We start from the raw sequence: 13,841 nt of genomic DNA, 5'->3' as shown, positions 1-13,841 counted from the left end.
AAAATGGGATATATTTATTCTGAGATCAACATGAAGCAAGGTCGCATTAGTCACATGAATAGAGTGCGTAACTACGGCGTGAGCGACCCGGGTACGAGTCCTGGCCGGCCACTTTTCTGTTTGAAGAACGCGTCTAAATTTTTTTTGCGCGCAATTACGTCACTTCCGAAAAACTATTTAAAGCGGAAGCAATTGCGCAGGAGTCCTCTTTCATTTATTGGAAGCTTCGCGTCGCTCCACGCCGGAAAGCCAAAGTAAGTATTCCCAAGTCTGTTCACTTTGTATTTGAGACTAATTTATATGTCCGCTGTTTTAACAGCTCATATGTGGAAAAAGAAGCAAGCAAGTAAGTACTTTAAATATTCAAAATCAACCTCGAAAATACTTAATGGTCTACTTTCTTCCCACAAGCTGCAATCGGTAAGCATTCTGCCAGCTGATCCACTTGGCACCAAAAATGGCTGTTAACCATACTTTGACACTTTTTGACTCTTTCTCCTTTTCTTTTGCAGGCCATTTCCAAGATGTCCGACCCTGCAGGTGAGCACAGGTGAAACGACAAACAATTGATCCACGTGCAAATCTAACTTATTCTATTCCAGAAGGCGAAAGTAGAGTAACAAAGTTTAAGTTAAGATGACTTACCATGTCCAATTTTGACTTCTGTCTTTGGTTCTTGCAGTCGGATTTCATCCACGACGACGTCCACTAGGTTGGTGCACACTGCAACACAAAATGGCGGACGTAAACATTGTCCAACTTTGAGGTCTTTTTCCGCGACGCTTCTGAACTATGATTTTACCTTGCACTTTCTTTTACTGACTAGTTTCCTCGTGTCCACCGGAGGGCGCTGCAGCTCAAGGTGACTGAAGCAGAATTCTCCTGGCTTGATTGTACTGCAAAGGTGAGTGAATGTGCATCATTAAGACGGTAAACACGACTGAATGAAATGCTCACCCACTTTCTTCCGTGCAGACTCATTCAAGTGAAGACGCCATTTTGGAGACCCGCCTTGACCCGCCCCAACTGCTGCACCTGTGAGACAACGAGTTGATTATTTTCATTGTTGCATTCTGCCAATAAAATACAAATGACAATCAGTTTTGACTCCTTGTGTGACAATTGTTTTAAATGCAATGTTATTCTTCCACAGTTGCAGTCCAAATGATACCCTCCTGCTCAATTCATTAAGTGACATGTCGCATCATGCTAAGGTAAGTCTTAACGCCGTTTGCACACTTATTTGAATGCACTTTTAACTTACTTTTTTGTCTTTAAGTCTCCACACTGCTCCGGTGCGACTCCTACTGGTTGGAAGAAGAACTTAAAGACCTCTCACTTTGGACATCTGGACTTTTGCTTCTCAAGAAATACATCAATACTCGTGAGATGAATTCCTGAGAAATCGCCCAATGAGAAATATCTATCAGACATCTATTGAAATGCTGTCCTCCTGTGGTGCAATAATTGTCTCCTTTATGTCCACAGGCACTCATCTTAAGGTAAGTGGACAACATGACTTAAATGATCCACGTCGACACAAAATGGCAGACATCCTATTAACATTTAATTTAAAAAGGCACAACTCTACTTACCATGTTGCTGACTATTTTCCCTTTCCTGTTGCACATCTCCACCAAAATGGCCGACTCATCAGGTTTCTTGCTGGGTGTATGTACTCCTATCCAGCAGGTGGCAGTGCAACACAACTGGCGGAAGGACAACTAACTTAATCCGTTGTGAAAGAAACACTTGTAAAAGGTCGATATCCGCCATTCTGAGAATAAAATATAATAATAATGCTCACCTACTTCCCGTAGAAACGTCATCAGGAAGTCCAGAAGCTTTCAGCCGAGTCCTCCACCTGTGATACACGTTTTTTTATGCATGCTAATAAAATTGAGTGAAATGTCAGTGTCGTGAGGAATTAGTATTAACTAAATTGGGTTAAATCAATTCGTTTGTAATGTAATCCAGTATACAATCATGAAAGCCCATCTTTACACGTCTTAATTTCTTAAATTGAAACGGATGTCCAATTATACCAAAATAAACCCCCAATACCAATCAGATGCCATTTATTTACTCTTCATACGGCAACAAACAAAAACCTTACTGATGTCATGCATTTAAATCCTCGCCGTTGACTGGGAAATGCGTTCAAGTTTCCTGCCTATTTCTTGCACTATCACTGATATGAATAATAATTAAATACCTAATGTCCAAACTCTTGTTTCAATGTTTATCTTGTCTTGAAAACGAAGATGAAGGGAGAATGGTAATGCTGTTGGCCAGAAAGCAGATTAACTCGCGCAAATGTATAAGGCTGTTAATATAACTCTATATGTTAAGCAATAAGGTTTTCATTAAAGTGGGAATCTTTCGTAAAAGAGTGATTGGAAGGAAAGTCATTTTACGTGGCTCAATTTATTGAAAAGCAATAAACTGTTCGAATTATTTGGAAGCGAAATCGGGGAAACAAAGTACAAGCAGGATTTGTTTACGTCTGCTTTTGTCGCTCTATTTATACGTAATATGTCGTTTGCGCAGGCGCGTTATCGTGGGCATTCCCGAAATGACGTCAGAAGGAAATCCAGGTTGACACTGGCACCGGCGACCCGGAAGTGGAACTGGGAGCGGAACAAGAAGCGAGAGACGAATTTGTTTGTCGTGCTTTCTTTTGTTTTTAAACTGTTTTTTGGCGTTTTATCGCATGATCTAAATGGGGGATTTTACAGTAAAAACAACTAAGTGACGTTTGATGGTTACATGAACAGAAGTCCGCAAGGAAGGAGTTTTTTTCGAGGTTTTTTGGCTGATTTTTTTACACTCGGTGCAGGCTGCACAACGAAAGTCACGAACAAGGTAAGAAATGCTGCAATTTTCTACTACAAGCGTCTTTTGATGTATTTTTCTACTTGTAAAACGTGCACTTTATTCTGTTCAGCTTGATCTTCATATCCCAGATCAGATCAAAACATTTAGCCAACCTCCACAATTTAATGAACCATTTCCCCAATTTATAATTTATTTGATTATCTGCCACAAAGTGAAAAAAAAAACTATTCTAGATATATATCAAATGATCCTGAAAATCTGCAAATGCAGACTGGTTTATTTTTAAATATTACACAATGACAGATTGGCTTTTTAAAGATTGCTCCTGAGGAAAAGCTTGACAGAAAATAATGCATGGCTCAATGTTGAAATTTGATGAAATAGGCTGGTTTTATTTAACGATAAAATTATTTTGCGGGCGGGGTTTATTTAAATTTATGGGCATGCGCAGTGCGGCCGAAGGTGTGTTTTGACACTTGAAGGGGAGTGTTTTTGTGCGCGGAGCTTGGAAAAAAATGCATTCGGGGTGGACCGGTGGGCGTGTTTGGCCCAGACTCCGCCCACTGACTCCAGCGCCGAAGGTGCAAGGCTTGGAAGGCTTCGGAGGCAAGGGGATTGCCAGGGTTTGAGTCGACGTTTTGCCTCATTTCATGCCGAAGGGGCGTGGCCAACCTAAAAGTGCATGAAATGAAACCAAATTGCTCGGATAAGAGTCCAAATGTCTTCCCAACACTCTTGGTATTCACTTGCCATGCATTTCAAGCCTGAAAATTGGACAATTTAATCTGACAATATGCTAATGACCTTCCTTAGCTCCGCCCACTGGGTAACATTCTCCTCTTTTCTTGCACTTTGAAGCTTAAATAAGTGATTGGGATGTGAAATGATGTACAATGTTGATCGATTTGTGTCTATATTGTCCATATCGACCTCCTTGTATACTTTTTCCATTTTTTGTTAATATTTGGTGAGATTCGAGTGTTGTGTTCATAGTCAATTGGATTGAGTAGACAGATTTCATAGGCACTCCATTGATTGTGACTAAGTGAAGTGGTTACCTCCTTAGACCCTTGGCCCCCAAGACGCCCAATAGTACCTGATATGTTTCCAACATCTTAGATGCATCATCCCAATTGTGTATTATGCTCTATTTTGGTCTGTAGATGATTGTCATGAGTGGGTAGCAGAGCCCCCAAGTGACCTGAAGGTGACCCCCACCCCAAGCAGGGTACCTAATGATATGTCCTAGCTGGTCAAAATATTAGGTACACCCTTGACCCAGTTTATGTGGTCATACTGTATCATAGCAGAATTGCAGACCTCATGATGCGCTGAAGTCGGCCCCCCACCACCTCTAAGTGTACCTAATGAAGTGTCCAAAATGGCCAAAATATTAGGTACACCCTCAAGCTATAGTTTATTTGGTCATAGTCTCTCATAGTCGCTGGAAAAATGTCATTGTGTAGCAGAATCCCCCCATTGACCCCCACATCATCTATTTTTGGTCAGTAGACTCCCATTCCAGTTAAAGTGTGCGAACGGCCAAAATATTAGGGACCTCATTGGCACAAAATGACTTTTTTTCTAAATGTTTTGTGTTTAAAACATGCGATTTCAGTCAAATTGCATTTGTGCTAAAAAAAAATGTCTTTTTGTTTACATGAGCGGAGGTCCGGAAGATGGAGTTGCTTCCACGTCCATCAACCTGCGCAACACAAGTGCTAACAAAGGTAGGAAATGCTCCATTAAATGTATATTTGTATTGAAAAAATGTTTTTAAGATTTATTTAGCATGCTGATAATTGAATAGCTTGAAATAGAATCACATTTATTTGACCACCTGTGAAAAACAAGATCTTCTTTTGTAGAGCTAAAAATAATAATCCATGTTGTATCATATAAATGTAATTGTAGGTCTTAAAGTTCAAGATGCTAATGCTATTTTCGCGCTCGCATCATCTTATGTAAAGATACATATAAATATTGGCAAGCTAGTTATGTGTTCAAGATACTAATGTTATTTTTGCGCTCATATCATCTTATGTAAGGTTACTTGTAATTACCGGTAGGCTAATTATGTGACTGTAATGTCGTATAAATGTAATTCTAGGTCTAGAGTTCAAGATGCTAATGCTATTTTCACGCATCATCGTATGTAAGGTTACTTATCATTATCGGTAGGCTAATTATGTAGCTGTAATGTCATATAAATGCTAGAATCGTCACTGACCGCTCTCGTTAAATGCGTTACAGTTCAAGATGCTAATGCTATTTTTGCGCTTGCATCATTTTATGTAAAGTTACATGTAAATATTGGTAGGCTAATTATGTGTTCAAGATGCTAATGCTATTTTCGCGCACGCATCATCTTATGTAAGGTTACTTTTCATTATCAGTAGGCTAATTATGTATCTGCAATGTCGTATAAATGTAATTCCAGGTCTTACAGTTCAAGATGCTAATGCTATTTTCATGCTTGCATCATCTTATGTAAAGTTACTTATCATTATCAGTAGGCTAATTATGTGTCTGTAATGTCGTATAAATGTAATTCTAGGTCTTACAGTTCAAGATGCTAATGCTATTTTTGCGCTTGCATCATCTTATGGAAGGTTACATATAAATATCGGTAGGCTGATGATGTGACTGTAATGTCATATGAATGCTAGAATCGTCACTGACTGCTCTCGTTGTCGTCTTCTTGACAGGATAGGGGACGTTTTGGACGTGCACGGCGCCGCCGGACGGGCCCGCGTTGCAGCCGATCGCTTTGGGACACTCGCGTGTCCTCACTGGGTATGTGACGTCTCACACTTGAGCTTCTGCAGTGACCGACAGTGGCATCTGATGCTGTCAGAATGTCAAAAAAGCCATTTTTTGCTAACAATATATTGTTGAAATTTAATCAGTCTTTGTCTTTTTTTTTGCTAAATGCATCCTTACTAAGTTTAAAATAGGTTTTTTCCATCAAAATGTGTCTTTTGGGGGCATAAAACGGCCACCAAAAAGCGCTCTCAGAACGGTCAGGAAAAGTGGCCTCAGAAAAGCAGAAAATCTGCCCGGCAACGAAACGTGTCACGGCTCTGCCATCCAATCAGGGGCCTTAGAATTTGGACTTAGCCACCTCCCCTCAATGCAAATTTGGATTTAGCCCCGCCCTGGTCCCGCCCACCCGGACAGCCAATCACAGCACGGCATTTGGTCGACCACGCCCCTTTTGGGCTTAAAAACAGCTTTTTGGGGACTTAAACCCCACCCCCTTCTACAAAGCCAGCCCCCTCAACTTAAGCCCTGCCCAGCAACGATATGGCCCACCCACTCCCAGAGAACCAATCAGGTGGCAGCATACACCATCTACTTCCTTATTCTACACCAATCAGCAAATTTACACCCATACACAGAGAACCAATCAGGTGGCAGCATACACCATCTACTTCCTTATTCTACACCAATCAGCAAATTTACACCCATTTTTCCACCAATCAAATTGCTCTTGGCCAGTCATTTGCATAGCCCCTCCTATTCTTAAAAAGTTTTATAAAAATTTAAAATTATAAAATAGAAATTATAATAAATAAAATAATATAGAACAAAGAAAGTTTTTTGAGTACATATTTATTTTTATTTGTTTCAGAGCAAAAGTCCAGATGTGAAGTCCAAAGTGAGAGGTCTTTAAGTTCTTCTTCCAACCAGTAGGAGTCGCACCGGAGCAGAGTGTGGAGACTTAAAGACAAAAAAGTAAGTTAAAAGTGCATTCAAATAAGTGTGCAAACGGCGTTAAGACTTACCTTAGCATGATGCGACATGTCACTCTAAGAATTGAGCAGGAGGGCATCATTTGGACTGCAACTGTGAAAGAATAACATTGAATTTAAAACAATTCTCATGAGTATAAGTTTACAAGGAGTCAAAACTGATTGTCCTTTGTATTTTATTGGCAGAATGCAACAATCAAGATAATCAACTCGTTGTCTCACAGGTGCAGCAGTTGGGGCGGGTCAAGGCGGTTCTCCAAAATGGCGTCTTCACTTGAATGAGTCTGCACAGAAGAAAGTGGGTGAGCATTTCATTCAGTAGTGTTTACCGTCTTAATGGTGCACATTCACTCACCTTTGCAGTGCAATCAAGCCAGAAGAATTCTGCTTCAGTCACCTTGAGTTGCAGCGCCCTCCGGTGGACACGAGGAAACTAGTCAGTAAAAGAAAGTGCAAGGTAAAATCATAGTTCAGAAGCGTCGCGCAAAAAGACGTCAAAGTTGGACAATGTTTACGTCCGCCATTTTGTGTAGCAGTGTGCACCAACCTAGTGGACGTCGTCGTGGATGAAATCCAACTGGAAGAATCAAAGACAGGAGTCAAAATTGGACATGGTAAGTCATCTTAACTTAATCTTTGTTACTCTACTTTCGCCTTCTGGAATAGAATAATAGACAGTTAGATTTGCACGTGGATCAATTGTTTGCTCGTTTCACCTGTGCTCACCTGCAGGGTCGGACATCTTCGAAGTGGCCTGCAAAAGAAAAGGAGAAAGAGTCAAAAAGTATGGTTAACAGCCATTTTTGGTGCCAAGTGGATCAGCTGGCAGAACACTTACCGATGCAGCCTGTGGGAAGAAAGTAGATCATTAAGTATTTTCGAGGTTGATTTGAAGTATTTAAAGTACTTACTTACTTCTTTTCCCACATGTGAGCTGTTAAAACAACAGAAATGTAAATTAGTCTCAAATAAACAGTGAACAGACTTGGGAATACTTACTTTGGCTTTCCAGCGTGGAGCGACGCAAAGCTTCCATTCAATGATAGAGGACGACTGCGCAATTACTTCCTCTTTAAATAGTTTTTCGGAAGTGACGTAATCGCGCACAAAAAAAGTTTAAAAAATAATTTAGTCGCGTCCTTCAAACAGAAAAGTGATCGGCCGGGGATCGTACCCGGACCTCCCAAACCGCAGTCACTTGCTCTATTCATTAGACCAATGAGCTGATGTCAATGATCTATCTCAGAATGTATATATCGGATTTTCAGTCACTCACATGCGGAAGACTGTTAAAAAATAGGTTAAATATGACTTCTAATTTTTCACCGGCAAAGCATTGGTGGTCGAATGGTTAAAGACACTGAATGCAAAGTATTGGGACCGTGTTCGATTCTCACTCTTGCCAACTCTTTACCACTCTGGCATTTATGTTCGTAAATGCAGCTGCGAGTGAGAATCGAACCCGGGTCGCCTGCATCGCAGGCAACGTCTTATGCCAATCGCCACCTTGGCTGGATTTCCGCCGAAATTTCACACATAGAAAAGTGATAAATAATAGCAGCCAGGGACTTTGCAGGAACCAAGGCCACAAGAGGGCAGCAAACATACGTGTATTCAGGCACACTCGTGGGACATTATGTGAGATAAGGTATATTGTACTAGAAAACAGTATAACAAGGAGTTATAGTTGGAAAAGCAATTGCAGTGTAATGTTTAAAACTGCCACAAGATGACAGCAAAACACCATATGTCTGTTCAGGCACACTCAGGACAATATGTGAGAGGAGGAATATTATACCAGAAAACAGTATACGGAGTTGGTTGGAAAAGCCATTGCAAAGTGCCATGCCTTAAAACCACCACAAGAGGAGAGCAAGTTAAAATAGTGTCTATTCAGGCACACTCAGGACACTATGTAAGAGGAGTCCAGGTATTCTACATTAATACGTAGTTGGTTGGAAAAGCCATTGCAAAGTGCAATGCCTTAAAACAGCCACAAGAGGGAATGAAGTTTAACATGTCTTGTCGAGAATAAAATAGCATGTCTTCATACTCGCCTACAGAGTCACAACACAAAATCATGGAACTAAGAATTTTTGTGGTTTATTACTTTATTGGAGAGGTCTCAAGATGAATATTGGAGAGGTCTCAAGATGAATATTGCACATAATTTGAGTTCCGGGTGACGCTGGGGAACACATTGAAAATAAAGTTCGACCAAATACACAAGTGTCTTGTATGCTTTTGTCATGAAATAAACACAAAATAATGTTGGTGGTCACAGGATGGCAAGTGGGAGTCAGCCGTCTGCCTGCAGGAACAAGTCCAGTTTGCACCAAGAGAGGAACAAGCATTAAAGCCGCACCTGGCTGCGAATAAATGGTTAAAAAAACAATGAAATGAGAACGTGTTCGATCGACCGAACAGTTGACGCATTAACAATGACGATAACATGAAGCGGATGAGTCCATTCACATCATTTTGACACGCTTAACAGTAGCACATTCGTCTCTTGTTTCTATTGACCGAATAGTACGCTTAAAAAGACTACATTTATCTAAAATTATGCGCGGGAGACGAATTGTTTTGATCGGCTGCTGTTTACCACGACTTCCGCATTCGAGGATCTTCTTCTTTCAATAAAAGAGGCTTTGCAAACAACCTTTGGACCTACAGTGCCCTCTTGTGGACTGTTTGCTGCTCTCTTGTGGCAAATATTGGACATTGCTCCCTGCAACGTACTTGGCTGCTATTATTTATCAGTTTTCTATGTGCGAAATTTCGGCGGAAATCCAGCCAAGGTGGCGATTGGCATAAGACATTGCCTGCGATGCAGACGACCCGGGTTCGATTCTCACTCGCAGCTGCATTTACGAACATAAATGCTAGAGTGGTAAAGAGTTGGTAAGAGTGAGAATCGAACCCGAGCCCAATTCATTGTCAATCAGCGTCTTTAACCATTGGACCACCAACGCTTTGCCAATGAAAATTGGAAGTCATATTTAACCTGTTTTTGACAATCTGCCGAATGTGAGTGACTGAAAATCGGAGATAGACATTCTGTGATAAAATTTGACATCTGGTCATTGGTCTAATGAATAGAGTAAGTGACTACGGTGTGGAAGGTCCGGGTACGATCCCTGGCCGGTCACTTTTCTGTTTGAAGGACGCGTCTCAATTATTTTTTAAACTTTTTTTGTGCGCAATTACGTCACTTCCGAAAAACTATTTAAAGAGGAAGTAATTGCGAATTCGTCCTCTTTCATTTATTGGAAGCTTCGCGTCGCTCCACGCTGGAAAGCCAAAGTAAGTATTCCCAAGTCTGTTCACTTTTTATTTGAGACTAATTTACATTTCCGTTGTTTTAACAGCTCACATGTGGAAAAAGAAGCAAGTAAGTACTTAAAATACTCAATCAACCTCGAAAATACTTAATGGTCTACTTTCTTCCCACAGGCTGCATCGGTAAGTATTCTGCCAGCTGATCCACTTGGCACCAAAAATGGCTGTTCACCATACTTTTTGACTCTTTCTCCTTTTCTTTTGCAGGCCATTTCCAAGATGTCCGACCCTGCAGGTGAGCACAGGTGAAACGAGCAAACAATTTATCCACGTGCAAATCTAACTGTCTATTATTCTATTCCAGAAGGCGAAAGTAGAGTAACAAAGATTCAGTTAAGATGACTTACCATGTCCAATTTTGACTCCTGTCTTCGATTCTTCCAGTTGGATTTCATCCACGACGACGTCCACTAGGTTGGTGCACACTGCAACACAAAATGGCGGACGTGAACATTGTCCAACTTTGACGTCTTTTTTCGCGACGCTTCTAAACTATGATTTTACCTTCCACTTTCTTTTGCTGACTAGTTTCCTCGTGTCCACCGGAGGGCGCTGCAGCTCAAGGTGACTGAAGCAGAATTCTTCTGGCTTGATTGCACTGCAAAGGTGAGTGAATGTGCACCATTAAGACGGTAAACACTACTGAATGAAATGCTCACCCACTTTCTTGTGTGCAGACATTCAAGTGAAAACGCCATTTTGGAGGACCGCCTTGACCCGCCCCAACTGCTGCACCTGTGAGACAACGAGGTGATTATCTTCATTGTTGCATTCTGCCAATAAAATACAAAGGACAATCAGTTTTGAATCCTTGTGAACTTATACTCTTGACAATTGTTTTAAATGCAATGTTATTCTTTCACAGGTGCAGTCCAAATGATGCTCTCCTGCCTTCAACAACAAGTGACACATCGCATCATGCTAAGGTAAGTCTTATCACCATTTGCACACTTATTTGAATGCACTTAACTTACTTTTTTTTGTCTTTAAGTCTCCACACTGCTCCGGTGCGACTCCTACTGGTTGGAAGAAGAATTTAAAGACCTCTCACTTTGGACTTAACATCTGGACTTTTGCTCTGAAACAAATAAAAATAAAGTCGTACACAAACCATTTCTTAATTCTATATTATTTTATTTATTAAAATATTTTTTATTTTACAATTATTTTTAAATGTTATACATGTTTTTAAGGATGGGCGGGGTTATGCAAATGACTGGCCAATAAATATTTGATTGGTGGAGAATTGGGTATAAATTTGCTGATTGGTGTAGAATAAGGAAGTGGATTGTGTATACTGCAACCTGATTGGTGCTCTACGAATGGGTGTAAACTCCTGATTGCAATCTTAATAACTGTCATTCTGTTTAAATCAAATCTACTTTTCAGCATGCTGGCATTTTCGAGCTATGAGAAGAACAAAGTTCGTCTGTTAGGAGGTAACTATTAAACATGTTCACAAATTAACCAAACAAGTGCAATTGTATTCTTTGTGTCCACAGGCACTCATCTTAAGGTAAGTGGGCAACATGACTTAAATGATCCGCTTCGACACAAAATGGCAGACATCCTATTACATTTAATTTAAAAAGGCTCAACTCTACTTACCATGTTGCTGACTGTTTTCCCTTTCCTGTTGCAGACCTCCACCAAAATGGCCGACTCATCAGGTTTCTTGCTGCCTGTACGTACTCCGATCCAGCAGATGGCAGTGCAACACAACTGGCGGAAGGACAACTCATTCAATCCGTTGCGAAAGAAACACTTGTGAAAAGTCAGTATCCGCCATTCTGTGAATAAACCTAATAATGCTCACCTACTTCCCGTAGAAACGCCATCAGGAAGACGAGTCCTCCACCTGTGATTCACTTTTTTATGCATGCTAATAAAATTGATTGAAATGACAGGGTTGTGAGATATTATCATTAATTAAATTGGGTTAAAGTAATTCGTTAATGTATTCCAGTGTACAATCATTAAGTCTCATATTTACGCGTCTTAATTTCTTAAATCAAAACGGCTGTCCAATTATACCAAAATAAACGCCCAAAACTAATCACTCATCATAGGCAACAAACAAAACATATAAATCCTCGCCGTTGATGGGAATATGCTTTCAAATTTAATGACTATTCCTTGCACTGTCACTAATTAGAATGATAAAAAATATATCTAATATCTATCTTGTTTCAATATTTATCTTGTCTTAAAAACGAAGATATGGGGGAGAAACATAATGCTGTTGGCCAGGAAAAAGCCTGTCAAAGTTGCCTGGAAGACAGGTTAACTCACGCAAATGTATTGGAAGCCTGTAAGTAACTATATATGTACACGTTAAGCAATAAGGTTTTCATTAAAGTGGGAAACTTTCGTAAAAGAAGGAGGTGATTGGAAGGAAAGTCATTTCACGTGGCTAAATTATTAGAAAAGCAATAAACCGTTCGAATTATTTGGAAGCGAAATCGGGGAAACCAAGTACAAGCAGGATTTGTTTACGTCTGCTTTTGTCGCTCAATTTATACGTAATATGTCGTTTGCGCAGGCGTGTTATCGTGGGCATTCCCGAAATGACGTCAGAGGGAAATCCAGGTTGACACTGGCTCCGGCGACCCGGAAGTGGAACTGGGACCGGAACAAGAAGCGAGAGGCGAATTTGTTTGTCGTGCTTTCTTTTGTTTTTAAACTGTTTTGGGCGTTTTATCGCATGATCTAAATGGGGGATTTTACAGTAAAAACAACTAAGTGACGTTTGATGGTTACATGAACAGAAGGCCGCAAGAAAGGAGTTTTTTCGAGGTTTTTTGGCTGATTTTTTTGCACTCGGTGCAGGCTGCACAACGAAAGTCACGAACAAGGTAAGAAATGCTGCAATTTTCTACTACAAGCGTCTTTTGATGTATTTTCTACTTGTAAAACGTGCACTTTATTCTGTTCAGCTTGATCTTCATATCCCAGATCAGATCAAAACATTTAGCCAATCTCCACAATTTAATGAACCATTTCCCCAATTTATAATTTATTTGATTATCTGCCACAAAGTGAAAAAAACTATTCTAGATATATATCAAATGATACTGAAATTCTGCAAATGCAGACTGGTTTATTTTTAAATATTTCACAATGACAGATTGGCTCAAATATTAATTTTCCATGAAAGGCATAACCCAATAATGGCTAAACAGTATGTAAAATCATATTTGTGATGTGTAAATAAATCCAAATGAATATTTTTTCATAGTTTTTAAAGATTGCTCTTGAGGAAAAGCTTGACAGAAAATAATGCATGGGTTAATGTTGACATTTGATGAAATAGGCTGCTTTTATTTAACGATAAAATTATTTTGCGGGCGGGGTTTATTTAAATTTTTTGGGCATGCGCAGTGCGGCCGAGGGTGTGTTTTGACACTTGAAGGGGAGTGTTTTTGTGAGCGGAGCTTGGAAAAAAATGCATTCGTGGTGGACCGGTGGGCGTGTCTGGCGCAGACTCCGCCCACTGACTCCAGCGCCGAAGGTGCAAGGCTTGGAAGGCTTGGAAGGCAAGGGGATTGCCAGGGTTTGAGTCGACGTTTTGCCTCATTTCATGCCGAAGGGGCGTGGCCAACTTAAAAGTGCATGAAATGAAGCCAAATTGCTCGGATAAGAGTCCAAATGTCTTCCCAACATTCTTGGTAGTCACTTGCCATGCATTTCAAGCCTGAAGATTGGACAATTTTATCTGACAATATGCTTATGAGCTTCCTTAGCCCCGCCCACTGGGTAACATTCTCCTCTTTTCTTGCCCTTTGAAGCTTAAATAAGTGATTGGGATGTGAAATGATGTGCCATGTTGATCGATTTGTGTCCATATTGCCCATATCGACCCACATGTATACTTTTTCCAATTTTTGTTAATATTTTGTGAGATTC

The 13,841-nt window shown here is 40.3% G+C and overlaps 4 long non-coding RNA genes across 27 annotated transcripts in view; 3 read left to right on the top strand and 1 right to left on the bottom strand.

Moving 5' to 3' along the window:
- Window positions 1–189: 189 nt before the first annotated feature.
- LOC144066343 (uncharacterized) lies at window positions 190–1,914 on the top strand. Of its 4 annotated transcripts, none has more exons than XR_013297516.1 (10): window positions 190–254; window positions 320–420; window positions 513–540; window positions 683–712; window positions 827–904; window positions 976–1,037; window positions 1,154–1,214; window positions 1,280–1,384; window positions 1,489–1,502; window positions 1,658–1,914. It is a non-coding gene; the product is annotated as an uncharacterized LOC144066343 (long non-coding RNA). The 4 variants fall into 4 exon arrangements; XR_013297518.1 differs by having other exon boundaries at window positions 513–550; XR_013297517.1 differs by having other exon boundaries at window positions 320–540; window positions 1,658–1,761; window positions 1,821–1,914.
- LOC144066339 (uncharacterized) overlaps window positions 193–13,841 on the bottom strand; it is a 46,979-nt gene continuing 33,330 nt past the window's right edge. For 5 of the 6 annotated variants that reach the window (XR_013297492.1, XR_013297488.1, XR_013297487.1 and 2 more), the window contains exons 6-8: window positions 10,440–10,533; window positions 10,283–10,360; window positions 9,914–10,164 (exon numbers count right to left, since the gene is read on the bottom strand). This is a non-coding gene — a long non-coding RNA (uncharacterized LOC144066339). Of the gene's footprint in view, window positions 535–645; window positions 724–9,913; window positions 10,165–10,282; window positions 10,361–10,439; window positions 10,534–13,841 lie in introns of those variants that run through there. The other variant, XR_013297490.1, reaches the window with a different exon arrangement.
- LOC144066340 (uncharacterized) overlaps window positions 2,579–13,841 on the top strand; it is a 35,590-nt gene continuing 24,327 nt past the window's right edge. For 2 of the 13 annotated variants that reach the window (XR_013297502.1, XR_013297495.1), the window contains exons 1-4: window positions 2,609–4,568; window positions 5,547–5,634; window positions 6,473–6,576; window positions 6,818–6,891. This is a non-coding gene — a long non-coding RNA (uncharacterized LOC144066340). Of the gene's footprint in view, window positions 4,569–5,546; window positions 5,635–6,472; window positions 6,577–6,779; window positions 6,896–6,956; window positions 7,051–7,126; window positions 7,208–7,325; window positions 7,579–13,841 lie in introns of those variants that run through there. The other 11 variants (XR_013297503.1, XR_013297504.1, XR_013297496.1 and 8 more) reach the window with 11 other exon arrangements.
- Window positions 9,865–13,841, top strand: part of LOC144066342 (uncharacterized) — a 33,132-nt gene continuing 29,155 nt past the window's right edge. The window contains exons 1-8 of one of the 4 annotated variants that reach the window (XR_013297510.1): window positions 9,910–10,170; window positions 10,240–10,349; window positions 10,464–10,541; window positions 10,613–10,685; window positions 10,801–10,861; window positions 10,927–11,374; window positions 11,438–11,451; window positions 11,578–11,905. This is a non-coding gene — a long non-coding RNA (uncharacterized LOC144066342). The other 3 variants (XR_013297513.1, XR_013297509.1, XR_013297508.1) reach the window with 3 other exon arrangements.

Source organism: Stigmatopora argus, chromosome 20, assembly GCF_051989625.1.
Source record: "Stigmatopora argus isolate UIUO_Sarg chromosome 20, RoL_Sarg_1.0, whole genome shotgun sequence".
Lineage (NCBI taxonomy): Eukaryota > Metazoa > Chordata > Actinopteri > Syngnathiformes > Syngnathidae > Stigmatopora > Stigmatopora argus.
The sequence above is the reverse complement of the archived record's forward strand: the minus strand, read 5'-3'. Positions and strand labels throughout refer to the sequence as shown.